The sequence below is a fragment of the Halichoerus grypus genome, chromosome 5 (genome assembly GCF_964656455.1).
Source record: "Halichoerus grypus chromosome 5, mHalGry1.hap1.1, whole genome shotgun sequence".
NCBI classification, from domain to species: Eukaryota; Metazoa; Chordata; class Mammalia; order Carnivora; family Phocidae; genus Halichoerus; species Halichoerus grypus.
The window spans coordinates 30,059,384-30,083,965 of NC_135716.1; positions in this window are offsets into that span (position 1 = coordinate 30,059,384).

Here is a 24,582-nt window from a genome sequence, read left to right on the forward strand (position 1 = left end):
TAAATTGGAGAAAATGGATTTAAAAGAAAAAATTGATTGTTTTTGTGCAAGTCATTTGATAGACAAAACAAGGATATCATGAAACATTTAAAATTTTGGACAGAAATTGTGATAGAATTTCATTACATTTCTCATAGGAGTACCCAGTAATTTAAAGAATTGCGTAAAGTTAGAAGAAAATTAAATTGCTGGATATAATAAGAAAAGAATTTAAAATCAACAACAAACCCATGCTAAGACTAAGGATAGAGCTAGTTTTCAGGTCACCTTAATTATACATGCGACTTTGAGAGTCAAGTCTTGAAGGCTTCGTAAGTCCTTTAAAAGATCCTCTAATCTGAAATCTGATATTTTCCCACAGCATCAAGGGAATGTCTTAGATAAAAATGCTTAAAGGAAAGAACCCAACAACTTCTTTCCAATTATTTTCCATTGAAGTATTTTCAGTGACCTTGCCAAAACAAAATAAATTTTACTCCAATAGGTTTAATAAAAAATAATAAATGATTGTATCATTCTGTTCTTTTCCTACTAGGGAGATGTCTTCATCCAATCTTTAGTCTCTGAAAGTATTTTTCCAGGGAGGCGAATCATATGAAGTCATTTATAAGGCTTAAAACGTCAAAAGTGCTGTCATTAAACCACTAATATATGTCTATAGGGGAAACATTCTCCTGAGACCTGCTGCTGTTCATAAACCACTTGATCTGTGATCTCATATTTTATATTTTCAGCAGAACACCTCTTGTATATTACAATACCCTATTTGCTTGGAGGTGCTCCATTATTCTCCATGTCAAGTGTAGTCAATGCCAAACTTGTGATTTATTCATTCCTCTCTCTTTAATAATAGCAAAGATATATGAGTATCAGTTTACATTACTATGTTACCAGGAGTCACTGAAGAAGAGGTCCATGCTGGACCTACCCCCAAAAATCCCCAAAACAATTTATTGAGAAATGCCTATATTCAGATCTGAGTACTTCACTAGTTGACAAATTAAGTCACTAAACAATAGAATGGAAGTTTTACATTACACATTATTTTTTGAAAGTTAGATAAGAGAACATTTCAAATATGAAGGGAGTCATTTGTCAGGCAAAATATTTTTATTATTATGAGATTGGAAGATTGATGGAGTGTCTGGGAATTGCAGGAGATCGTTCCAGATGTCAGGAGTTGCAGCGAAGATGACTGTGACAAGGAGAGGGGCAAGACGATCTGATGGCTTTGGAAGGAGTGCAGGCATTAGATACTCTGAGAATGGTGAAAAGTATTATAACTTTGATGTAGCAGGTAAATGAGATTGTAGCATACAAAATATTGAAAAGAAAGTAAGTTATTTAAAGTGGATCTTAAAATTATTGGGAAACCAGGTCTTCAAACATCTGAGGGAACAAAAAAGAAGGATTCGGAGGCATCAAGTACTTGGATTTTGGTAGCCACTGAAGAGGCTCGTTGGAGTAATACAAAAGAAAATCTTTCAAAAAGTTCAGCAGAAGTGGGGATGACGAGAAAGGGTAAATGTGAATCATTTAAAACTGACATGGTGGATGGTTTTGTCTATAGGATATGATGCAGGAGGAAAACGTTACGGGATGTTTCAGGACAATTGTGTAATTTTATACAGAACCACCAGATAAAAGGTATGCATTATAGAGGGTAAAGGCAACAACAAAAAAATTGCATTGGTATCTATTAGAATAGAGGCAAGACTGAAAAATAAAGAATATAGAACTAACTTAGAAATTAATATCAAAACGTTAATACAGAAAGGTAAAGACAGGAAATCAAGGCCTACAACAATGGTTGATGTTAGACTTATTCACTCTACTGATTTATCAAAAAAAAATAGTTTGTGCTTATAATTGTGACACTGTGTCAGTTCTAAGGAAAAACAAAATCGTGAAAAAGGATGCATTTCATATTTCAACTGATGGAGGCTGTTGTTATACAGTGAAATCAGTGTTGAAGTTGGATCAAGAAGAAAGGGATTTATATCCTGATTCTGACATGAACTAGTTGTATCGTCAGAGACAAGTCACCTTTTTAGTGTTCATTTCCTCATATGTAAAAATGAGAGTTGTAATTGTGACACAGAATGCCATTATTCATCAATACCTACTCCTTTCTTCTATGGGAGTAAAACTCACAATTTTTAGCCTGGAAAATATTGTCCCAAATAAAGTAGCATTTCCTATTCTCCCTTGTAAATAGGGTGTGGCCATTTCTGAACGTACAGAGGGTCCCCAATTTATAATGGTTCAATTTACAATTTTTTGACTTTATGATGGCATGAAAGTAATATGCATTCAATAGAAACCATACTTAGAATTTTGAATTTTGATCTTTTCCTGGGTTGGTGATATGAGGTACAATACTCTCTCTTGATGCTCAGCAGGGACAGCGAGCCGCAGCTCCCAGTCAGCCACACAATCATGAGGGTAAATAACCGATACTCATTCTGTATTCACAATCATCCTATTTTTCACATTCAGTATAGTTTTCAATATATTATATGAGATATCCAACACTTTATTATAAAATAGGCTTTGTGTTAGATAATTTTGACCAACTGTAGACTAATGTAAGTGTTCTGAGCATATGTAAGGTAGACTAAGCTAAACTATGATGTTTGGTAGGTTAGGTGTATCAAATGCATTTTTAATTTAAATTATTTTCAAATTGGAATGGGTTTGTTGGTACATAACCCCACTGTAACTCAAGGAAGATCTTGACTTAATTAGGAGTAATTAGGAATGTCATGTGGCAGCTTTAAGTAACCTTCTTTAAAAGATGACTGATGTGAGCCCATTGCCACATTTATTCTTCAAATCTTTCCCTATCCTGCTGTATGGAATGCAGATATGATAGCTAGACCTCCAGCTGCTCTCTTGGACAAGGAGGACAGCCACATCTTAAGGATGGTAGGATAATGAGCCTAATAGGAGCCTGATTCCTTGGGAACTTTATGAGGCAGAGTTAATATATCAGCTTTCAGACTTTTATGTAATAGGAAAAATAGATTTATATCTTTTTAATTTTTTTATTTTTTTATTTTTTTTTGTTATGTTAATCCCCATACATTACATCATTAGTTTTAGATGTAGTGTTCCATGATTCATTGTTTGTGCATAACACCCAGTGCTCCATGCAGAACGTGCCCTCTTTAATACCCATCACCAGGCTAACCCATCCTCCCCCCCTCCCCTCTAGAAGCCTCAGTTTGTTTTTCAGAGTCCATCATCTCTCATGGTTTGTCTACCCCTCCGATTTCCCCCCTTCATTTTTCCCCTCCTGCTATCTTCTTCTTTATTTTTTTTCTTAAAATATATTGCATTATTTGTTTCAGAGGTACAGATCTGAGATTCAACAGTCTTGCACAATTCACAGCGCTTACCAGAGCACATACCCTCCCTAGTGTCTATCACCCAGTCAACCCATCCCTCCCACCCCACCCCCCACTCCAGCAACCCTCAGTTTGTTTCCTGAGATTAAGAATTCCTCATATCAGTGAGGTCATATGATACATGTCTTTCTCTGATTGACTTATTTCGCTCAGCATAATACCCTCCAGTTCCATCCACGTCGTTGCAAATGGCAAGATCTCATTCCTTTTGATGGCTGCATAATATTCCATTGTATATATATACCACTTCTTCTTTATCCATTCATCTGTTGATGGACATCTTGGCTCTTTCCACAGTTTGGCTATTGTGGACATTGCTGCTATAAACATCAGGGTGCACGTACCCCTTCGGATCCCTACTTTTGTATCTTTGGGGTAAATACCCAGTAGTGCAATTGCTGGGTCGTATGGTAGCTCTATTTTCAACTTTTTTGAGGAACCTCCATACTGTTTTCCAGAGTGGCTGCACCAGCTTGCATTCCCACCAACAGTGTAGGAGGGTTCCCCTTTCTCCGCATCCCCGCCAACATCTGTCATTTCCTGACTTGTTAATTTTAGCCATTCTGACTGGTGTGAGGTGGTATCTCATTGAGGTTTTGATTTGGATTTCCCTGATGCCAAGCGATGTTGAGCATTTTTTCATGTGTCTGTTGGCCATTTGGATGTCTTCTTTACAAAAATGTCTGTTCATGTCTTCTGCCCATTTCTTGATTGGATTCTTTGTTCTTTGGGTGTTGAGTTTGATAAGTTCTTTATAGATTTTGGATACTAGCCCTTTATCTGATATGTCATTTGCAAATATCTTCTCCCATTCTGTCGGTTGTCTTTTGGTTTTGTTGACTGTTTCTTTTGCTGTGCAAAAGCTTTTTATCTTGATGAAGTCCCAATAGTTCATTTTTGCCCTTGCTTCCCTTGCCTTTGGCAATGTTTCTAGGAAGAAGTTGCTGTGGCTGAGGTCGAAGAGGTTGCTGCCTGTGTTCTCCTTTAGGATTTTGATGGACTCCAGTCTCACATTTAGGTCTTTCAACCATTTGGAGTCTATTTTTGTGTGTGGTGTAAGGAAATGGTCTAGTTTCATTCCTCTGCATGTGGCTATCCAGTTTTCCCAACACCATTTGTTGAAGAGACTGTCTTTTTCCATTGGACATTCTTTCCTGCTTTGTCAAAGATTAGTTGACCATAGAGTTGAGGGTCCATTTCTGGGCTCTCTGTTCTCTTCCATTGATCTATGTGTCTGTTTTCGTGCCAGTACCATACTGTCTTGATGATGACAGCTTTGTAATAGAGCTGGAAGTCCGGAATTGTGATGCCACCAGCTTTGCTTTTCTTTTTCAACATTCCTCTGGCTATTCGGGGTCTTTTCTGGTTCCATACAAATTTTAGGATTATTTGTTCCATTTCTTTGAAAAAAGTGGATGGTATTTTGTTGGGGATTGCATTGAATGTGTAGATTGCTCTAGGTAGCATTGACATCTTCACAATATTTGTTCTTCCAATCCATGAGCATGGAACGTTTTTCCATTTCTTTGTGTCTTCCTCAATTTCTTTCATGAGTATTTTATAGTTTTCTGAGTACAGATCCTTTGCCTCTTTGGTTAGATTTATTCCTAGGTATCTTATGGTTTTGGGTGCAATTGTAAATGGGATCGACTCCTTAATTTCTCTTTCTTCTGTCTTGTTGTTGGTGTATAGGAATGCCACTGACTTCTGTGCATCGATTTTATATCCTGTCACTTTACTGAATTCCTGTATGAGTTCTAGCAGTTTTGGGGTGGAGTCTTTGGGGTTTTCCACATAAAGTATCATATCATCTGCAAAGAGTGAGAGTTTGACTTCTTCTTTGCCATTTTGGATGCCTTTGATTTCTTTTTGTTGTCTGATTGCTGTGGCTAGGACTTCTAATACTATGTTGAATAGCAGTGGTGATAGTGGACATCCCTGCTGCGTTCCTGACCTTAGGGGGAAAGCTCTCAGTTTTTCCCCATTGAGAATGATATTCGCTGTAGGTTTTTCATAGATGGCTTTTATGATATTGAGGTATGTACCCTCTATGCCTATACTCTGAAGAGTTTTGATCAAGAAAGGATGCTGTACTTTGTCAAATGCTTTTTCTGCATCTATTGAGAGGATCATATGGTTCTTGTTCTTTCTTTTGTTAATGTATTATATCATGTTGATTGATTTGCGGATGTTGAACCAACCTTGCAGCCCAGGGATAAATCCCACTTGGTTGTGGTGAATAATCCTTTTAATGTACTGTTGGATCCTATTGGCTAGTATTTTGGTGAGAATTTTTGCATCCATGTTCATCAGGGATATTGGTCTGTAATTCTCCTTTTTGATGGGGTCTTTGTCTGGTTTTGGATCAAGGTAATGGTGGCCTCATAAAACGAGTTTGGAAGTTTTCCTTCCATTTCTATTTTTTTGGAACAGTTTCAGAAGAATAGGTATTAATTCTTCTTGAAATGTTTGATAGAATTCCCCTGGGAAGCCATCTGGCCCTGGGCTTTTGTTTTTTGGGAGATTTTTGATGACTGCTTCAATTTCCTTAGTGGTTATAGGTCTGTTCAGGTTTTCTATTTCTTCCTGGTTCAGTTTTGGTAGTTGATACATCTCTAGGAATGCATCCATTTCTTCCAGGTTATCTAATTTGCTGGCATAGAGTTGCTCATAATATGTTCTTATAATTGTTTGTATTTCTTTGGTGTTGGTTGTGATCTCTCCTCTTTCATTCATGATTTTGTTGATTTGGGTTATTTCTCCTTTCTTTTTGATAAGTCTGGCCAGGGGTTTATCAATCTTATTAATTCTTTCAAAGAATCAGCTCCTAGTTTCGTTGATCTGTTCTACTGTTCTTTTAGTTTCTATTTCATTGATTTCTGCTCTGATCTTTATTATTTCTCTTCTCCTGCTGGGTTTAGGCTTTATTTGCTGTTCTTTCTCCAGCTCCTTTAGGTGTAGGGTTAGGTTGTGTATTTGAGACCTTTCTTGTTTCTTGAGAAAGGCTTGTATTGCTATATACTTTCCTCTTAGGACTGCCTTTGCTGCATCCCAAAGATTTTGAACAGTTGTGTTTTCATTTTCATTGGTTTCCATGAATTTTTTAAATTCTTCTTTAATTTCCTGGTTGACCCATTCGTTCTTTAGTAGGATGCTCTTTAGCCTCCATGTATTTGAGTTCTTTCCGACTTTCCTCTTGTGATTGAGTTCTAGTTTCAAAGCATTGTGGTCTGAAAATAGGCAGGGAATGATCCCAATCTTTTGGTACCGGTTGAGACCTGATTTGTGACCTAGGATGTGATCGATTCTGGAGAATGTTCCATGGGCACTAGAGAAGAATGTGTATTCCGTTGCTTTGGGATGGAATGTTCTGAATATATCTGTGAAGTCCATTTGGTCCAGTGTGTCATTTAAAGCCTTTATTTCCTTGTTGATCTTTTGCTTAGACGATCTGTCCATTTCAGTGAGGGGGGTGTTAAAGTCCCCCACTATTATTGTATTGTTGTCAATGTGTTTCTTTGCTTTTGTTATTAATTGCCTTATGTAATTGGCTGCTCCTATGTTAGGGGCATAGATATTTACAATTGTTAGATCTTCTTGTTGGATAGACCCTTTAAGTAGGATATAGTGTCCTTCCTCATCTCTTATTACAGTCTTTGGTTTAAAATCTAATTTGTCTGATATAAGGATTGCCACACCAGCTTTCCTTTGGTGTCCATTAGCATGGTAAATGGTTTTCCATCCCCTCACTTTCAATCTGGGGGTGTCTTTGGGTCTAAAATGAGTCTCTTGCAGACAGCATAACGATGGGTCTTGTTTTTTAATCCAATCGGATAGCCTGTGTCTTTTGATTGGGGCATTTAGCCCATTTACATTCAGGGTAACTATTGAAAGATATGAATTTAGTGCCATTGTATTGTCTGTAAGGTGACTGTTACTGTATATTGTCTGTGTTCCTTTCTGGTCTATGTTGCTTTTAGGGTCTCTTTGCTTAGAGGACCCCTTTCAAGATTTCTTGTAGGGCTGGTTTCATGTTTGCAAATTCCTTTAGTTTTTGTTTGTCCTGGAAGCTTTTTATCTCTCCTTCAATTTTCAATGACAGCCTAGCTGGATATAGTATTCTTGGCTGCATATTTTTCTCATTTAGTGCTCTGTATATATCCTGCCAGTCCTTTCTGGCCTGCCAGGTCTCTGTGGATAGGTCTGTTGCCAATCTAATGTTTCTACCATTGTAGGTTACATATCTCTTCTCCCGAGCTGCTTTCAGGATTTTCTCTTTATCTCTGAGACTCGTAAGTTTTACTATTAGATGTCGGGGTGTTGACCTATTTTTATTGATTTTGAGAGGGGTTCTCTGTGCTTCCTGGATTTTGATGCCTGTTTCTTTCCCCAAATTAGGGAAGTTTTCTGCTATAATTTGCTCCAGTATACCTTCTGCCCCCCTCTCTCTTTCTTCTTCTTCTGGGATTCCAATTATTCTAATGTTGTTTCATCTTATGGTATCACTTATCTCTCGAATTCTGCCCTCGTGCTCCAGTAGTTGTTTATCTCTCTTTTTCTCAGCTTCTTTATTTTCCATCATTTGGTCTTCTATATCACTGATTGTCTCTTCTGCCTCATTTATCCTAGCAGTTAGTGCCCCCATATTTGATTGCACCTCATTAATAGCCTTTTTGATTTCGACTTGGTTAGATTTTAGTTCTTTTACTTCTCCAGAAAGCGTTTCTCTAATAACTTCCATGTTTTTTTCAAGCCCAGCTAGTATCTTTAAAGTGATGATTCTGAACTCTAGATCTGACATCGTACTAATGTCCGTATTGAGTAGATCCCTGGCAGTCAGTACTACCTCTTGTTCTTTTTGTTGAGGTGATTTTTTCTGTCTTGTCATTTTGTCCAGAGGAGAATAGATTAATGAGAGAACAAAATGCTAACAGGGTAACAAGGTCCCCAGAAAATATACTCTTAACAAATCAGAAAAGACCTGAGGCAGTAGGAAAAGAAAGGGAAAGAGAGAAAAAAGGAAAAAGAAAAAAAAAAAAAAGAAAAAGATAAAGATAAAGATAAAAACAAACAAAAACAGAACAAAACAAAACAAAACAAAAAACCCAGAATATGATCAAATATGATCAGGCTGGTATATAGATCAGTGCCACACACTAGATTTTGGGTGTATTTTGGTCTGTTAGAAGAAAGTGCCTCCCAAAATTTTAAAGAAAGAAAAACTTATATATGTACAAAAGAAGGGTTGATATGATGAAGGGATGGAATATGACTGTAAAGATGGAAATTATAAAAAAATTTATAAAAGGAATTGCTAAGAAGTTGTTTGAAAAAAGAAAGAAGAGGATTTAAAAAAAAAAAAGAAAAAGGAGAGAATGTGATCAGGCAGGGGAGTAGAAAAAAACCATACACTAGAGATTTAGGGTATATTTTGATCTGTTAGAAGAAACTATCTCAAAATTTTAAAGAGAGAACAACTTATATATATATGCCAAAAATACGGGTAACTACTATGAAGGGATAGAATATGACTCTAAAAATGAAAAATAAAAATGTTTTTTTAAAAAAGGGATTGATAAGATGTTGGTTGAAAAAGGGAAAAAGAAAAATTCAAAAAAAAAAAAGTTAAAAAAAAAATTAACTTTGAAAGACTACAGAATCATGGTAGAAAAGCCATGGATTCTATGTGCAGTATTCCCCTAGCGCTGGAGTTCTGCCGTTCTCATTGATCGGTAAACTTGGTCTTGGCTGGCTGTTCTCGCTGATCTTCTGGGGGAGGGGCCTGTTGCCGTGGTTCCCAAATGTCTTTGCCAGAGGCGGAATTGCCCCGCCCTTGCCCGGTCGGGGCTGCGTAATCTGCTTGGGTTTGCTCTCTGGAGCTTTTGTTCCCTGCAAGCTTTCTGTACAGCTTTGGAGGCGGAGAGTGAAAATGGCGGCCTCCCAATCTCCGCCCCAGAGGAGCCGAGAACTTGGGGCCCCGGTCCTCAGTGATCCCCCAGAGAAAAGCCATCAGTCACTCCTGTCTCCCCAGTCTCTGGCCTCACTCCGTGCTCACCTGGCCTGTGACCGCACGTTTCTATCTCTGGCACCCGACCCCATGTGGAGTCTCCAAACCCCGCAGATCCCTGCGGTGCGCTCCCGCGCTGCTCCTCCCAGGGGAAGAAGGTGAGTCTCCCCGGATCTGCCGCTTGTTGGGTCCCTGCTGGAGGAGCAGTGGCCCAACTGTGCCGCAGATCACGGTTTATGGCAACCCCGAGCTGAGAGCCCGCTCCTCGGCTCCGTCTCTGCAGCCGGCTTCCCTGCTCCGATACCTGGGAGCTCTGCGCACTCAGGCACCTCCGGTCTTTCTGTGACCCCGAGGTTCCTGAGACCACACTGTCCCAGGAGGGTTCCACCCCCCGCTTAGCCACTGGAGCGATGTCCCTCAGCGGAGCCGACTTCTAAAAGTTCCGATTTTGCGCTCCGGGGCTCTATCACTTGCCAGAAGCGGCCAATGGAGGCCCCTCCCCCGCCGTCTATCCTCCCGAATATCGCCTCAGATTCACTTCTCTGCACGTCCTACCTTCCAGAAAGTGGTCGCTTTTCTGTTCAGAGAGTTGTTGCTATTCTTTTCTTTGATCTCCTGTTGAGTTTGTAGGTGTTCAGAATGGTTTGATCCCTATCCAGCTGAATTCCTGAGACCAGATGAAATCCAGGTCTCCTACTCCTCCGCCATCTTGCTCTGCCCCAAATAGATTTATAGCTTATTGAACTCTGTTATTCATAGCTGAACCTAATCTTGATAATATATCTGCCTTCTAGTTTATTAGGAATGTTAAATAAAATATTGGGTACAAAAGCTACTGTTGAAGTTCTGGTACATAATGGGAGCACAATAAATTGTAGGTGACTTAATGAATCTATATTAACTGAAAAAATTTAAAACGATTTTAGGTTGGCACCAATATGTAGCTCACTGGCAGTTCAGATCTATTTATTATTATGAGATTGGAAGATTTAGATCTGAACTAAATGAAAAAAATTATCTTGAGATTGCTTGAAATGAGTTAAAAAGTGGAACAAAATAAGTAGAGGAAAAATAATGAAGGCAAGAGATGAGTCGTTAAGTTACAAAGAAGTCAACTGTCACCACCTTAATGAAGTCTTCATTGTTTACTTAGATAGAGCTATCATTTTTCTCCCTTGTGCCCCCAAAATATTTGAACCCCAAACCACACATTACTGTCCCATTTTATGACTGTGTGATCATGTCATTCATCCTCAAGGGCAATATTGAACACCTACTCTGTGCCAGGTTATGAGTAACTCAAAGGGATGGTTACAACTTGGGGTTTATATAGCATCTGAACAAAGAGCAACAAATTTGTAGAGAAGTGACAAAAGAAAAGGGGTTTAGGTTTTTAGAGGCAGCAAACGGTGGGAAGGTAAATATATTGGGGAAACCAATGGAAGATAAGGATTATTTAGTAAAGTTTGTTTGTGCATGTTCATCTAGATGCCATCTTGTTGTCTCTGGTGATAAGGTGGTTATAAACTTCCTGGTATGGGAAGGGGGGGTACACAACTTCATAAGAGGAATTTATGTTTTGCTTTCAGGAAGATTGGAGGAGGCCAGAGAGCTCAGCCTATGTCTGGTTTTACTCAATTGCCTTCAGCTGAAAAAAATCTTTATGCCAGAGTGGCCTATTTTGGGGTAACATTCTCTGAATCCCTTCAGTAACGTCATTCCCCCTTGCTAAAGATAAGTTTAGGGATATATACATCAGTTCTGCCAGTGAGACCTGTGGGGAAGCCAGATGGGTGCTTTTAGGAAAGATCTGCCTCTTTGTTTAAAAAAAAAAAATAGAAATGAGAGAAATGACCGAGGCTTAGTTAGCAGCCCCCTTTTTCTCATCTTTCGGGTGTGATGCCTGGAACATGGCTGCTAGAATGTTCCCAGTAATGGGAAAGCTAAGAGAATCACAGAAATACCAACCTTAGAAGATTCTAAGCAGATAAAGTGTTTGAGCCTCTGAATTTACCTTGTAACCCCCTACATATGGGCCTCTCATTAAATGTGTACAAATAAATGCCTGTATTGCTAAAGTCATCTTTATTGGGTATTCTGTTACTTAGGGCTAAAAGCACTGAAATTGGCATATTCCTTCTTATTGGCAGAATAAAACCTAAACTCCTTTGACACAGTAGATAAGATGCTTTATGATCTGGCTATCTATCTTTCAACTTCATTTCTTCCCCTACCCTCCGCCTGCCCTGCACTGTACATACTACATTTAGGTCTAGACATTTAGAATTTTTTTTCCTTATACACAGTGCTGGGTCATGTCTTTATACAGAGTGATTTTTGACTCACTTATATCAGCTGGGGTTTGATCACCTACATGTATCAGGAATGGATTACAGTGAGTTAAGTAAATAAGGTCTATTTCCCCTCCATAATAAGAAGTAAGATGTAGGCAGTTGAAAGCCAGAATATCAGTTCTAGAAATTACTAAGGATCAAAGCTCCTTCTAGCTTCCTATTCCATTACATCTTGTGAAGGGTTTACATTGCATGGTTTCAGGATGACTACTGTGCTTCCAGACAGTGAATCTGCATTCCAGGCAGGAACAAATAAAAAACAAAAGGAAAGACTGTGTACTAACTGAGTCTGTCAGTTTTTATCAGAAATACAACCTCTTTTCCAGAAGTTCAATCTCAGAGACTTCTGTCTATATCCTCATTGGGCAAACTAGCAGATAGGAAACCTGGAAGACTGAGTATTTTTAACTGAATTAGAGTTCTGAAAATAAGGAAGAAAAGGAAAATACATTTTGAGTAAACAACTAGGAATATCTATCTATGTATCCATTGTACCTTTACTTTGATTACAATACTAGACAGAAAAGATTGTTTACATCTATATCTGGCTCTCTATGAGACTATTCCTGAGGGCAGTATGTAAGTCAGGGCCTCAGCAGGAAAAGAATGGCATACAAAAAGGGTATTTAAAGAGAGTTTAAAGAGGGAACTATTTACAAAGGTGTGGACAGGATTATGGGACCAAGAGATGGTAAAACACCTGGAGATTACCAACAGAGGGCAGCAATTATTACCTAAAGCCTAAAGGGGCAAGAAAATAGCTGCTACAGGGTGAAAGCTGAAGCAGCAGGAGCTGTGGCTATGGGTAGAAGGATTCAGCTTGAGACAATTTACAGCCTGTGATATATGGATCAGGAAGAATAAATACCCTGACCTCTCCCCTTATTCCTGGTAGTACCTCCCATTGGGCAAACCCAACAGGGAACCAGAGAGCAGACATAGCTTCCAGGACTGGAGGTTAGCCTCTCAGGGCTGAAGGCAGGGTGGAGAAGGGCAGAGATGGATTTTGATGTGTAAACAGAGAATAATCAGCACAGGTGGGTATCATTTTTGTGGGACAGTACCTAGTACAGTGCCTGGAATACAGTAAGTGCCCCATAAGTATTTACAAAATAAATATTATTGAATGAATTAAGTGGAGGAAAATACTCTTCCAATATGTGAACTGCCTAAGAATTTATAGAGCTTTAAACATGAATTAGAAGGGGTGGTTTGACCCTTGGAAATGAATGGCTTGGGGAGCATTCCAAATCACCAAGTGTCTTTGAGGCTGAATTTGCTCTGGATGATTCTTTAAAAGAATGTAACAAACAGAATCTGAGATGCTCATATATGCCCAGAAACAAAAGGCCTTTCTCTGGTAGGCCCCTTTTGTGGAATAATATCATGATAAATACTTGAGGTGCAGGGATTGCCAAACCCATATGAGTTCATAGTTGGATGACACTAGAGGTCCTCTTACCCTTCATTATCTTTGCTAAATACATTGGGGAGATCATATATTTTGTGTTGGCTGCTTTCAGTATGAAAACCAAGTAAACGCATGCCTTTGCATTTTGGAGGAGTTTGGTAATCCCAGCTACCAATAGAGTGCTTGTAAGATTTTCTATGAGTAGCTGTTTGAGTTCTAGGTAAATACAGGAATGGAAGAGAGGGTTGTCTTCAATACTAAACCAATGACTCTCATGAATTACTATAGATTTTGTAAAGGACCACTGGTAAGTGCAACAAATATAAAATACATAAGCATATGAATATTTTTAACTTTTTTGCACTTGGTAAGAGATTTACTTTGCAGGGAAGGCGAATATTGTTGAAATAAAGTTTTGATTAATTTCCTTCATTGTGGTGACAAAACGTAGGTTTTTGGTGGTACAAGAAGGAAAAGGAAACTGCCTTCTTCCTGAGTTGGCAGCTGGTAGAACTGCCAGAGGGGTTAGGAAGAAGATACAAGTTGGATGGGTATTCATGAAACTATATGCTGCAGGGTATATGGCAGAGGTTGACATGCTGAGGAAAGGAGAAACACACCTGAAGAGTTTTCTGAGGGGCACCTGGGTGGCTCAGGCGGTTAAGCATCTGCCTTCAGTCAGGTCATGATATCCAGGTCCTGGGATGGAACCCCACGTCTGGGCTCCCAGCTCAGCGGGGAGTGTGTTTCTCTCTCTCCCTCTGCCTCTCCCTCTGCTTGTGCTCTCTCTCTCTCTCTCAAATGAATAAATAAAATCTTAAAAAAAAAAGTTTTCTGAAACTGTAGACCAGGTACTATGACTTGAATTCTGACTTAGAAGTCTAAGTGGGCTCTAGTTGTTTGGAAGGTGGTTATGGATAATTAACGAGTATTTTAATGGCTCTATCCTTCATTACTCTGGGTATAGCTTAACCTGGGGCACATGAGAGGCACCACCTTCGTGGCTAAAAGTGAGCTGGATTAGTTCCCAACTACGTATTTGGAAGAATTCCTATTTATTAAAAAAATCTCATGCTTTTTGAGTCTTTTCTAGCATAAAGTATACTGTATGTGACAAACCTAATAAAACTCCAAAAACATGGTTGTAGGTAGGTAATGCAGACTTTATATATGCATTATAATTTCTATTACAAATATATTTTATTTCTATCACCAAGGTACTGCTAGTAAAATGGTGTAGGAAAAAATGTTTAGTTTTAAACTGACGTGGTATCTTGATATTGTGACTGTGTATAACTGTTTATGAAACAGCAGAATGGTTCTAAACGTTTTTAACAATGGTTTTACATTCCTTGAATTTTAAAATAACAAAATCCCCCAGAGTGTATTTTTAAAATGTAGTACATTGTGAGTAACACAAACATATCTATTAGATTTCACCAATAATCATTAACTATTTCTCTGCAGTTGTCTATAAAACCTGAGAACCTAGGAATAGGTTCAAATTCTCAAAGAAGAAATATATTCTACTTACTATTAAGTATTGGGGTACATGATGAGTTTACATACTAGTACCTAGGAAGATTATTTAAGATTTTTAACAAAAATAAATGATCTTTGACCGAAGTCTAGGATAAAAGAAGGTTTTAAATTTGTATATGACAGTACTGGGTTGTATCTTCCTTTAAAATTTATATGCAGAAAACTGATACACTTTGGTACCTAGACAAATCAGACAGAAGCAAGACAGAAGAGTCTACATAAGAAACTGCTGTGCTTTCAGCAAGAAGATGTGTGTGCTCAATTAGTTTTGTTTAATGTAGAGTTAATGTGACTGATGGGAATAGATGTGACAAAATACTACAAGTTAAAAGACTATCTTAGCCACTTACAATTTAATTTACAACAAAAGACATTTACTATAATTCCTTTGGGGTAGGTATGTTTGGATAAACCTTTTCACCACAATTAACCTGCTATTATTTAAGAAATTGTGTTTTTTTTAGTTAGTATTGTTTAATTTCCTAAAGTTTAACTGTCTCAATGTAATAAATATATCATACACTGACACTTTTTTTTTTTCCTTATCTGGTTCTCTTTGGAATGCTTCCCAGGATCTTCTGGAAATCAGATTTTTTTTTTTTTTCCATCTAGGAACTTCTACTCATTAAACAGTTATAAATACAGAAAATGTATAGGACAGCTCATTGTCTTTGTCACAGGGGTTATTTAACATAGGACCCCACTGATAATTTTGTTCATTGCTACGTATTAACATGATTTATGAACATCTATTGATAAAAATTAGGTCCAATTGGATGGCCTTTTCAATATTTGTAACTCAAATCTGGTCTTATCATTTCATTGCATTGGCACCAGAGCCAAAGACACAAACCTGTTAACTTGTAACACATTTACACTTGGCCTAATTTCCATTTCAAATTGAGCATGTTGGTAGAGGTCTAACTTCTGGCTTTCTACCTGAAAATCAATTAACAAACAGTATCCTTATCTTCCTTCTGAGTTGGCATTCTGCCTTCAAACTTTTCTTTTCCCTAATTAGCAATGGAAGTAAAATTTTCACATGAAATTTTTTCATATGAATTCGTGTGACTACTCCTGAGGAAATAGAACTGAATGAAGACTGGTTCACCAAACCCAAAAGTCAGACTAATTTAAATTGAAATGGGATATTTAGGCCTGGACTAGGATTTTCAAAACTTGGACTTCAAAATCAGACTAAAAGTAGGTAGTGGAAAGAGAAATGTCTTATTTGAAGCACTCCCTATAGCTAAATCCAGGCCTGGGTCAACCTTGGTTTTGAAGGAGTCAGAGTTGGATCACATGGTAACTAGGCTTGCTTTTGCTTAAAGTGGGCCTAGGAATATACAGGAATGTTGGCATATCCTGGGACTGGCTCCTGAAGGGACACTCATGTCTTGTTTCTTCTTCTTATTTTGGGGAAACTGCTAGTCTCCCTGTGTGATTCTAGTGAGAGCTAACAATTGAAGGCCTCTCTTCTCCAGGTATAGACACAGAACTTTACTTGTGCCCACTGAACTCATCCTTGGGACTTTTTTTGAACTGGAATTTAAGGAAATGTTTGTCTTATCATTAGCTGACCACTAAGCTAACGAAGCAGAGACTTCAAGGGGGTGAACATGACAAAGAATACAGACCATAAAGAATTAGTCCAGGAAATTCACTAAATAAACAGGAACAACAACAAAAACAACAAACAACAACAACAAACTCTGGGGAGAGGGAATCTAATTTCCAGAGTTGCTGAATTATATTATTTAAAAGATTTACTTTTCAACAAAAAACTCATGAGTCATGCAAATAAACAGGAAAATATGACTCATACACAGTCAAACAAACAGTAAATGGAAATGGTCCTGGATGTTGGATTTACCAAAGACTTTAAATCAAATATTATAAATATGTTGAAAGAACTAAAGGAACCATGTCTAAGTAATTACTTAACCAAGCCACAGATACTACTGATAAACCTTCTGTCACTATAGATTCATTTGTAAATTCCAGTATTTTATAAGTGGAATTATACAGTATGTTTTCTTTTTTAGTCAGCATACTTATTTTAAGATTCATCCATGCTGTTACATGCATCAGTAGTGTGTTACTCTTTTTTGCTGAGTAGTAATTGATGTATATATATCAGGTTTTGGCAATTCAGTTGGCCAACTTCAGCTTGTTGTTGACCAAATCTGACCACCCCCATCGCTTATATATTGTTATGGTCAGTTTTATGCTACAACAGCAGAGCTGAGTAGAGACTATACGGTCCAGAAAGCTGAAAATATATATTTGTCTCTTTACAGAAAAAGATTATATACCTTGGTGTAGATATATCATCCATTCACCTGTTGACGAAAATTTAAGATTTTGTTTTAGTTTTTGGGTTTTAAAAATAAAGTTGCTCTGAACATTCATGTAAACTCTTTATGGACATACACCTCCATTTTTCTTTGGAAAATACCTAGAAGTAGAAGGACTGGCAAGTATGCTAAATGTACATTTATCATTGTAAGACACTGCCAAATTGTTTTCCAAGCTGGTTGTGTTATTTTACATTCCAACCAGCAATGTATGAGAGGTTCAAGTTGCTCCATGTCTTTGTCATTCTTGATATGATCAGTTTTTTTTTAATTTTGGCCATTCTATTGAGTGTATAGTAAAATATTATGGTGTTATAAATTGAATTTTCTTAATGACTAGGAATATTTAGCATCTTTATCCTCACTTGACGTCTGTATATTGTAACCTGTGTGTTCAAATAGTCTGCCCGATTTTTATTGGATTGTTTGTATTATGAGTGAGATGTAATAGTTCCTTACACATCCTAGATATAAACCACCTGTCAAATGTAATTTACAAACACTTCCTATAAGTCTGAGGCTTGCCTTTCTCTTAAGTATTTTTTGAAGAACAGAAGTTTCCAATTTTGATAAAGTTAAATTTATTGATTTTTTTCTTTTATACTTGTGTTCTGTGTCCTGTTAAAGAACTCAGCCAAATTCAAGGGAAATTATATTTTGTCTTATGTTCTTTTCTAGAAATGTTATAGTACTAGCTCTTACATTTAGATGTCTGATTAATTTTGAGTTAACTTTTGCATAAGGGGCGAAGTTAGGATCCAGGTTTATTTCTTCATTTTTCATATCGGTATCAAATACTACATTGTCTTGACTGCTCTAGCCTTATAAGCCTTGATAGCAGGTTGTGTAAGTTCTCTGAGTTTTTCTTTTTCAGTTATTTTAGCTTTCAAAGATCTATGCATTTCCATATAAGTTTTAGAATCAGCTTGTCAATTTCTGCAAAAAAACTCCACCTTAGATAGATTTTGATTAGGATTGCATTGAATATCAATTTGGGGAGAATTGACATGATAACAATGTTGAGTTTTGAAATCCATGAGTATGTTATGTTTCTTCAGTTATTTAAGTCTTGTATAATTTGTCTCAGAAATATTTTGCCCTTTTTACTATATAGGTCTTTTTCATCAAGTTTATCTTTCTGTATTTCATATTTTTTAATGTTACAAACTGTATTTTTTAAAATTTCAGTTTTAGATTCCTTGTTGCTCATATATAGGTTTAATAGAATTGTGTATAATGACTTTATATCCTACATTATTGCTAAACTCACTTATTAGTTCCAAAGGCTTTTTTTGGTGGACTTCTTAGAATTTTTGTTTTGTTTTTGTTTTTCTCTCCTTATACTTTATTTTTTAAATTTTAATTCCAGTATAATTAACATACAGTGCTATATTAGTTTCAGGTGTACAATATAGTGATTCAACAATTTTATAGATTACTCAGTGCTCATCACCATAAGTGTACTCTCAATCCCTTTCACCTATTCCACCCATCCCTCCTCCCTTTCCCCCCTCCCCCTGTAACATTTTGTTTGTTCTCTATATTTACGAGTGTGGTTTTTTGGTTTCATTTTTTTCTTTGTTTTGTTTCTTAAATTCCACATATGAATGAAATCATATGGTATTTATCTTTCTCTGACTAATTTATTTGATTTAGCATTATATTCTCTAGATTCATCTATGTTTTTGCAAATGGCAAGATTTCATTCTTTTTTATGGCTCTGTGTGTGTGTGTGTGTGTGTATAAAGCGGAATATTTTTTGGATAAATACCTAATAGTGGAATCACTGGATCATAGGGTAATTCTATCTTTAATTGTTTGAGGATCCTGCATACTGCTTTCCACAGTGGCTCACCAAGTTTGTATTCTCACCAACAGTGCAAGAGGGGTCCTTTTTCTCCACATCTTCACCAACAGTTGTTTCTTGTATTTTTTTATTTTAGCCACCCTGACATATGTGAGGTGATATCTTACTGTGGATTTCATTTGCATTTCCCTGATAATTAGTGATGTTGAGCATCTTTTCATGTGTCTGTTGGCCATCTGTAGGTCTTCTTTTGAGAAATGTTTGTTCATGTTTTCTGCCCACTTTTAATTGGATTATTTGGGGGTTTTTGGTATTGTGTTCTAGGAGTTCTATTTTGGACACTAACCCCTTATTGGGTATATCATTTGCAAATATTTTCTCAGTTGTCTTTCAGTTTTGTTGATTGTTTCCTTTGTTGTGCAGAAGAATTTTATTTTGATAATGCCTCAATAGTTTATATTTGCTTTTGTTTCTCTTGCTTCAGGAGACCTATCTAGAAAAATGTTGCTATGACAGATGTTAAAGAAATTACTGCCTGTGTGCTCTCTTAAGATTTTTATGGTTTCAGGTCTCAAATTTAGGTCTTTAATCCATTTTGAATTTATTTTTGTGTATGGTGTAAGAAAGTGGTCCATTTTCATTCTTTTGTATGTAGCTGTCCAGTTTTCCCAACACCATTTGTTGAAGAGACTGTCTTTTTCCCATTGCATATTCTTGCCTTCTTTGTCATAGATTAATTGACCATATAATCATAGGTTTATTTCTGGGCTCTCCATTTTGTCTCTTTGATATATGGGTCAATTTTTGTGCCAATACCATACTATTTTGATCACTACAGCTTTGTAGTGTATCTTAAATCTGGGATTGTGATAATTCCAGCATTGTTCTTGTTTTTCAGGATTGCTTTGGCTATTTGGGGTCTTTTGTGGTTACATACAAATTTTAGGATTATTTTATTATTCGTTCTATTTCTGTGCAAAAAATGCTATTAGTATTTTGATAGGGATCACATTATATCTGTAGATTGCTTTGGGTAGTAGGGACATTTTAACAATTTGTTTTTCCAATCCATTAGCATGGAATATCTTTCTATTTGTTTGCATCTTCTTCAAATTCTTTCATCAGTGTTTTATTATTTTTAGAGTACAGTTTTTTCACCTCCTTGGTTAAGTTTATTCCTAGGTATTTTATTATTTTTGGTGCAATTGTAAATGGAACTGTTATCTTAATTTCCCTTTCTGCTACTTCATCATTAGTGTATAGAAATTCAATGGATTTCTGTATACTGATTTTGTATCCTGTGACCTTACTGAATTCATTTATCAGTTCTAGTAGTTTTTTGGTGGTCTTTAGGGTTTTCTATATATAGTATCATGTCTTCTGCAAATAGTGAAAGTTTTACTTCTTCCTTATCAATTTGGTTGCCTTTTATTTCTTTTTCTTGTGTGATTGCTGTGGCTAGGATTTCTAGTACTATGTTGAATAAAAGTGGTGAGAGTAGACATCCTTGTCTTATTCCTAATCTTACGGGAAAAACTCTGTTATTCACCATTGAGTATGATATTTGCTGTGGGTTTTTCATATATGGCTTTTATTATGTTGAGGTATGTTCCCTTTAAACCTGGTTTGTTGAGGGTTTTTATCATGAGTGGATGTTGTACTTTGTCAAATACTTTTCCTGTATTTATTGAAGTGATCATATGGTTTTTATTCTTTCTATTGTTGATGTCATGTATCACTCTGATTTGCAAAAATTTTGAACCACCCTTGCATCCTGGGAATAAATCCCAGTTGATTATGGTGAATGCTTTTTAAAAATGTATTGTTGGATTCAGTTTGCTAATATTTTATTGAGGACTTTTGCATCTATATTCATCAGAAATATTGGCCTGTACTTCCTTTTTGTAGTGTCTTTATCTGGTTTTGGTATCAGGGTAATGCTGGCCTCATAGAATGAATTTGGAAGTTTTCCTTCCTCTTCTATTTTTTAGAATGGTTCGAAAAGAATAGGTATTAACTTTCCTTTAAATGTTTGGTAGAATTCACCTGTGAGGCTGTCTGGTCCTGGACTTTTTGTTTGTTGGGAGTTTTTTGATTACTGATTTAATTTCATTGCTGGTAATCAGTCTGTTCAAATTATCTTTTTCTTCCTGATTTAGCTTTGGGAGGTTATATGTTTCTAGAAATTTATTAATTTCTTCTAGGTTGTCCAATTTGTTAGCATATGATTTTTCATAATATTCTGTTATAATTCTTTGTAGTTCTGTGGTGTCAGTCGTTATTTCTCCTCTTTCATTTCTGATTTTACTTATTTGAGTCCTCTCTTTCTCTCTCACTTTTTTTTCTTCTTTGATGGGTCTGGCTAAAGATTTATCAATTTTGTTGATCTTTTCAAAGAACCAGTTCCTGGTTTCATCGATCTGTTTTATTGTTTTGTTTTTTTGTTTCTATTTTGTTTATTTCTGGTCTAATCTTTATTATTTCCTTCTACTGGTTTGGGGTGTTGTTTGTTCTTATTTCTCTAACTCTTTTAGGTGTAAGTTTAGGTTGTTTATTTGAGATTTCTTTTCTTGCTTCTTGAGGTAGGACTGTATTGCTGTAAACTTCCTTCTTAGAACAGGTTTTGCTGCATCCCAAAGATTTTGGACTGTTGTGTTTTCATTTCCATTTGTCTCTATGTGTTTTTAAATTTCTTCTTTCATTTCTTGGTTGACCCATTTATTGTTTAGTAGCATGTTATTTAATCCTCATGTATATGTGTTCATTCCAGATTTTTTCTTGTGCTTGATTTCTAGTTTCATAGCATTGTTATCAGAAAGATGCATGGTATGACTTCAATCTTTTTAAATTAGTTGAGACTTGTTTTGTGGCCTAACATGTGATCTCTCCTGGAGAATGTTCCATGTGCACTTGAAAAGAATATATATTTCACTGTTTTAGGATGGAATGTTCTGAATATATCTGTTAGATCCATCTGGTCCAATGTGTCAATCAAAGCCACTGTTTCCTTGTTGATTTTCTGTTTGGATGATCTATCCATTGATGTAAGTGGGGTGTTAAAGTCCCCTACTGTTATTGTATTATTATTAATTAGTTCTTTTGTGTTTGTTATTAACTGTTTTATGTACTTGGGTGCTCCCATGTTGGATTCATAAATATTTACAATTGTTTTACTTCTTGTTAGATTGATCCTTTTGTGATTATATTGCATCCTTCTTTACCTCTTATTACGGCGTTTGTTTTAAAGTCTATTTTCTCCAGGGCGCCTAGGCGGCTCAGTCGTTAAGCATCTGCCTTCGGCTCAGGTCATGATCCCAGGGTCCTGGGATCAAGCCCCGCATTGGGCTCCCTGCTCTTCTCCCTCTCCCACTTCCCTTGCTTGTGTTCCCTCTCTTGTTGTGTGTCTCTCTCTCTGTTGAATAAATAAATAAAATCTTAAAAATAAAGTCTATTTTGTCCAATATAAATATGGTTACTCTGGCTCTCTTTTCACTTCCATTTGCATGATAAATGCTTTTCCATCCCTTCACTTTCAATCTGCATGTGTCTTTACGTCTGAATGGAGTCTCTTGTAGGCAGCATATGGATGGGTCTTTCTTTTTTTATCCATTCAGTCACCCTATGTATTTTGATTGGAGCATTTAGTTCATTACACTCAAAGTAATTATTGATAGTCTGTACTTTTGTTACAGGTTTAAGGTTGTTTTTGTAGTTCTTTGTTCCTTTCCTCTGTTGCTCTCTTCTCTTTTGGTTTTCTGGCCTTCTTTATTGATATATTGATTTATTCAATATTGATATATTGATATATTTGGATTCCTCTCTCTTTATTTTTTGCATGTCTATTACTGGCTTTTTATTTTTGGTTGTCATCCGGTTTATATATATAACATCTTATGCATATAGTAGTCTATATTAAATTGATGGTCACTTAAGTTTGAACCATTCTAAAAGTACTAAATTTTTATGTATATGATGTTATACCTCACATCCTTTTATTTTGTGTATTCCTTGACTGATTTTTATAGATATACTTAATTTTACTGCTTTGTGCTTCCTACTTTTATTATTCTTGCTTATCATCTTTCGTTTCCACTCAAATAGTTCCCTTTAATGTTTCTTGTAAGGCTGGTTTAGTAGTTATGAATTCCTTTAGCTATTGGTTAGTCTAGGAAACTTTATCTCTCCTATTCTGAATAATAGCCTTGCTGGATAGAGTATTCTTGGTTGCAGTTTTTTTTTTTTTTTCTTTCAGTACTTTGAATATATCATGCTACTCCCTTTTGGCCAGCCAAGTTTCTGCTGAAAAATTAGCTGATAGCCTTATGGGGTTTCCCCTGTACATAACTGTTTTCTTTGCTCTTGCTACTTTTAAAACTCTCTATCAGTAATTTTTGCCATTTTAATTACTATGTGTCTTGGTATGGAGCTCTTGGGTTGATTTTGTTGGGGCTCTCTGTGCCTCCTGGATCTGGATTTCTATTTCCTTCCCCAGATTTGGGAAGTTTTCAGCTATTATTTCTTCAAATACATTTTCTGCTCCCTTTTCCCTCTTTTCTCCTTTTGAGTTCCCTATAATGCAAATATTAGTATGCTTGAGGGTGTTGCTGAGTTCCCTTAATCTATTTTCATGTATTATTATTATTTTTTCTTTTTCCTGTTCTTCTTGATTGCTTTCAATTACTCTGTCCCCAGGTCACTGATATGTTCTTCTGATTCCTGTAGTCTACTATTTATTCCCTCAAGTGTATTTTTAATTTCAGTTATTGAGTTCTTCATCCTGATTGGTTCTTTTTTATGTTTCCTTCTTCTTTATTGAGGTCCTCCTTGAGGTCCTCCACTCTTTCCTCAAATCCAGTGTCTTTATGACCAATACCTTAAATTCTCAGGCATATTAATTACCTCTGTTTTGTTTTTGCTCTCTTGCTGTAATTTTTTCCTATTCTTTCATTTGGGACATATTCCTCTGTCTCCTCATTTTGACTCTCTCTGTCTGTCTCTGTGTGTGAGGAAAGTCAGCTATGTCTCCTGGTCTTAAAAGTAGTGGCCTTATGAAGAAGATGTCCTGTAATGCCCTGCAGTGCAATGTCCCCTGTTCACCAGAATCTGGCACTTCAGGGGATTTTTCCTACGTGTATTGTGTGCATCCTACTGTTGTGGCTGATCTGTGTTTATCTTCAATCTAGTCATCTACAATGGCTCTCTGCCAATTGCAGGTAGGGTTTGGTCCCTGTGTTGTTAATGGGCAGGTCCACAGGAGAATGTGGGGATGGGGCCTGGTGCCGGAAAGGTCCATGCAGGTCTGTGTGGGAGGAGACCTTCAGCTGCCTGGGAAAACTCCTGCCCAGGCTGGAGTAGAAAAGGCAGGTCTGTAGAAGAGTGCAGCATTGGCATGCTGTTAGCAAGCTAGGTGGAGAATATTCAAGCTGCACTGGTTCCCACAGGTGTCAGTGCATCCAGGTTGGGGGGTGGAGAAGGGAATTGGCACCTACCAGCTCCATTGTTCTTGGAGAAGTCTTCCAAAGATTCTTGCCCCTCCAGTACCTGCTCTGAAATTAGTAAATAAATCTCCTTTTTGTATACCCCAGGGATTTTTCAAACTGCTCCTTCCATGCTGTATCTCAACAGGACTGTTTGTTGTGCTATCTCTTTAAAGGTAGGGATGCAGTTTCCTATCATCTTCTGGCTCTCCCAGAG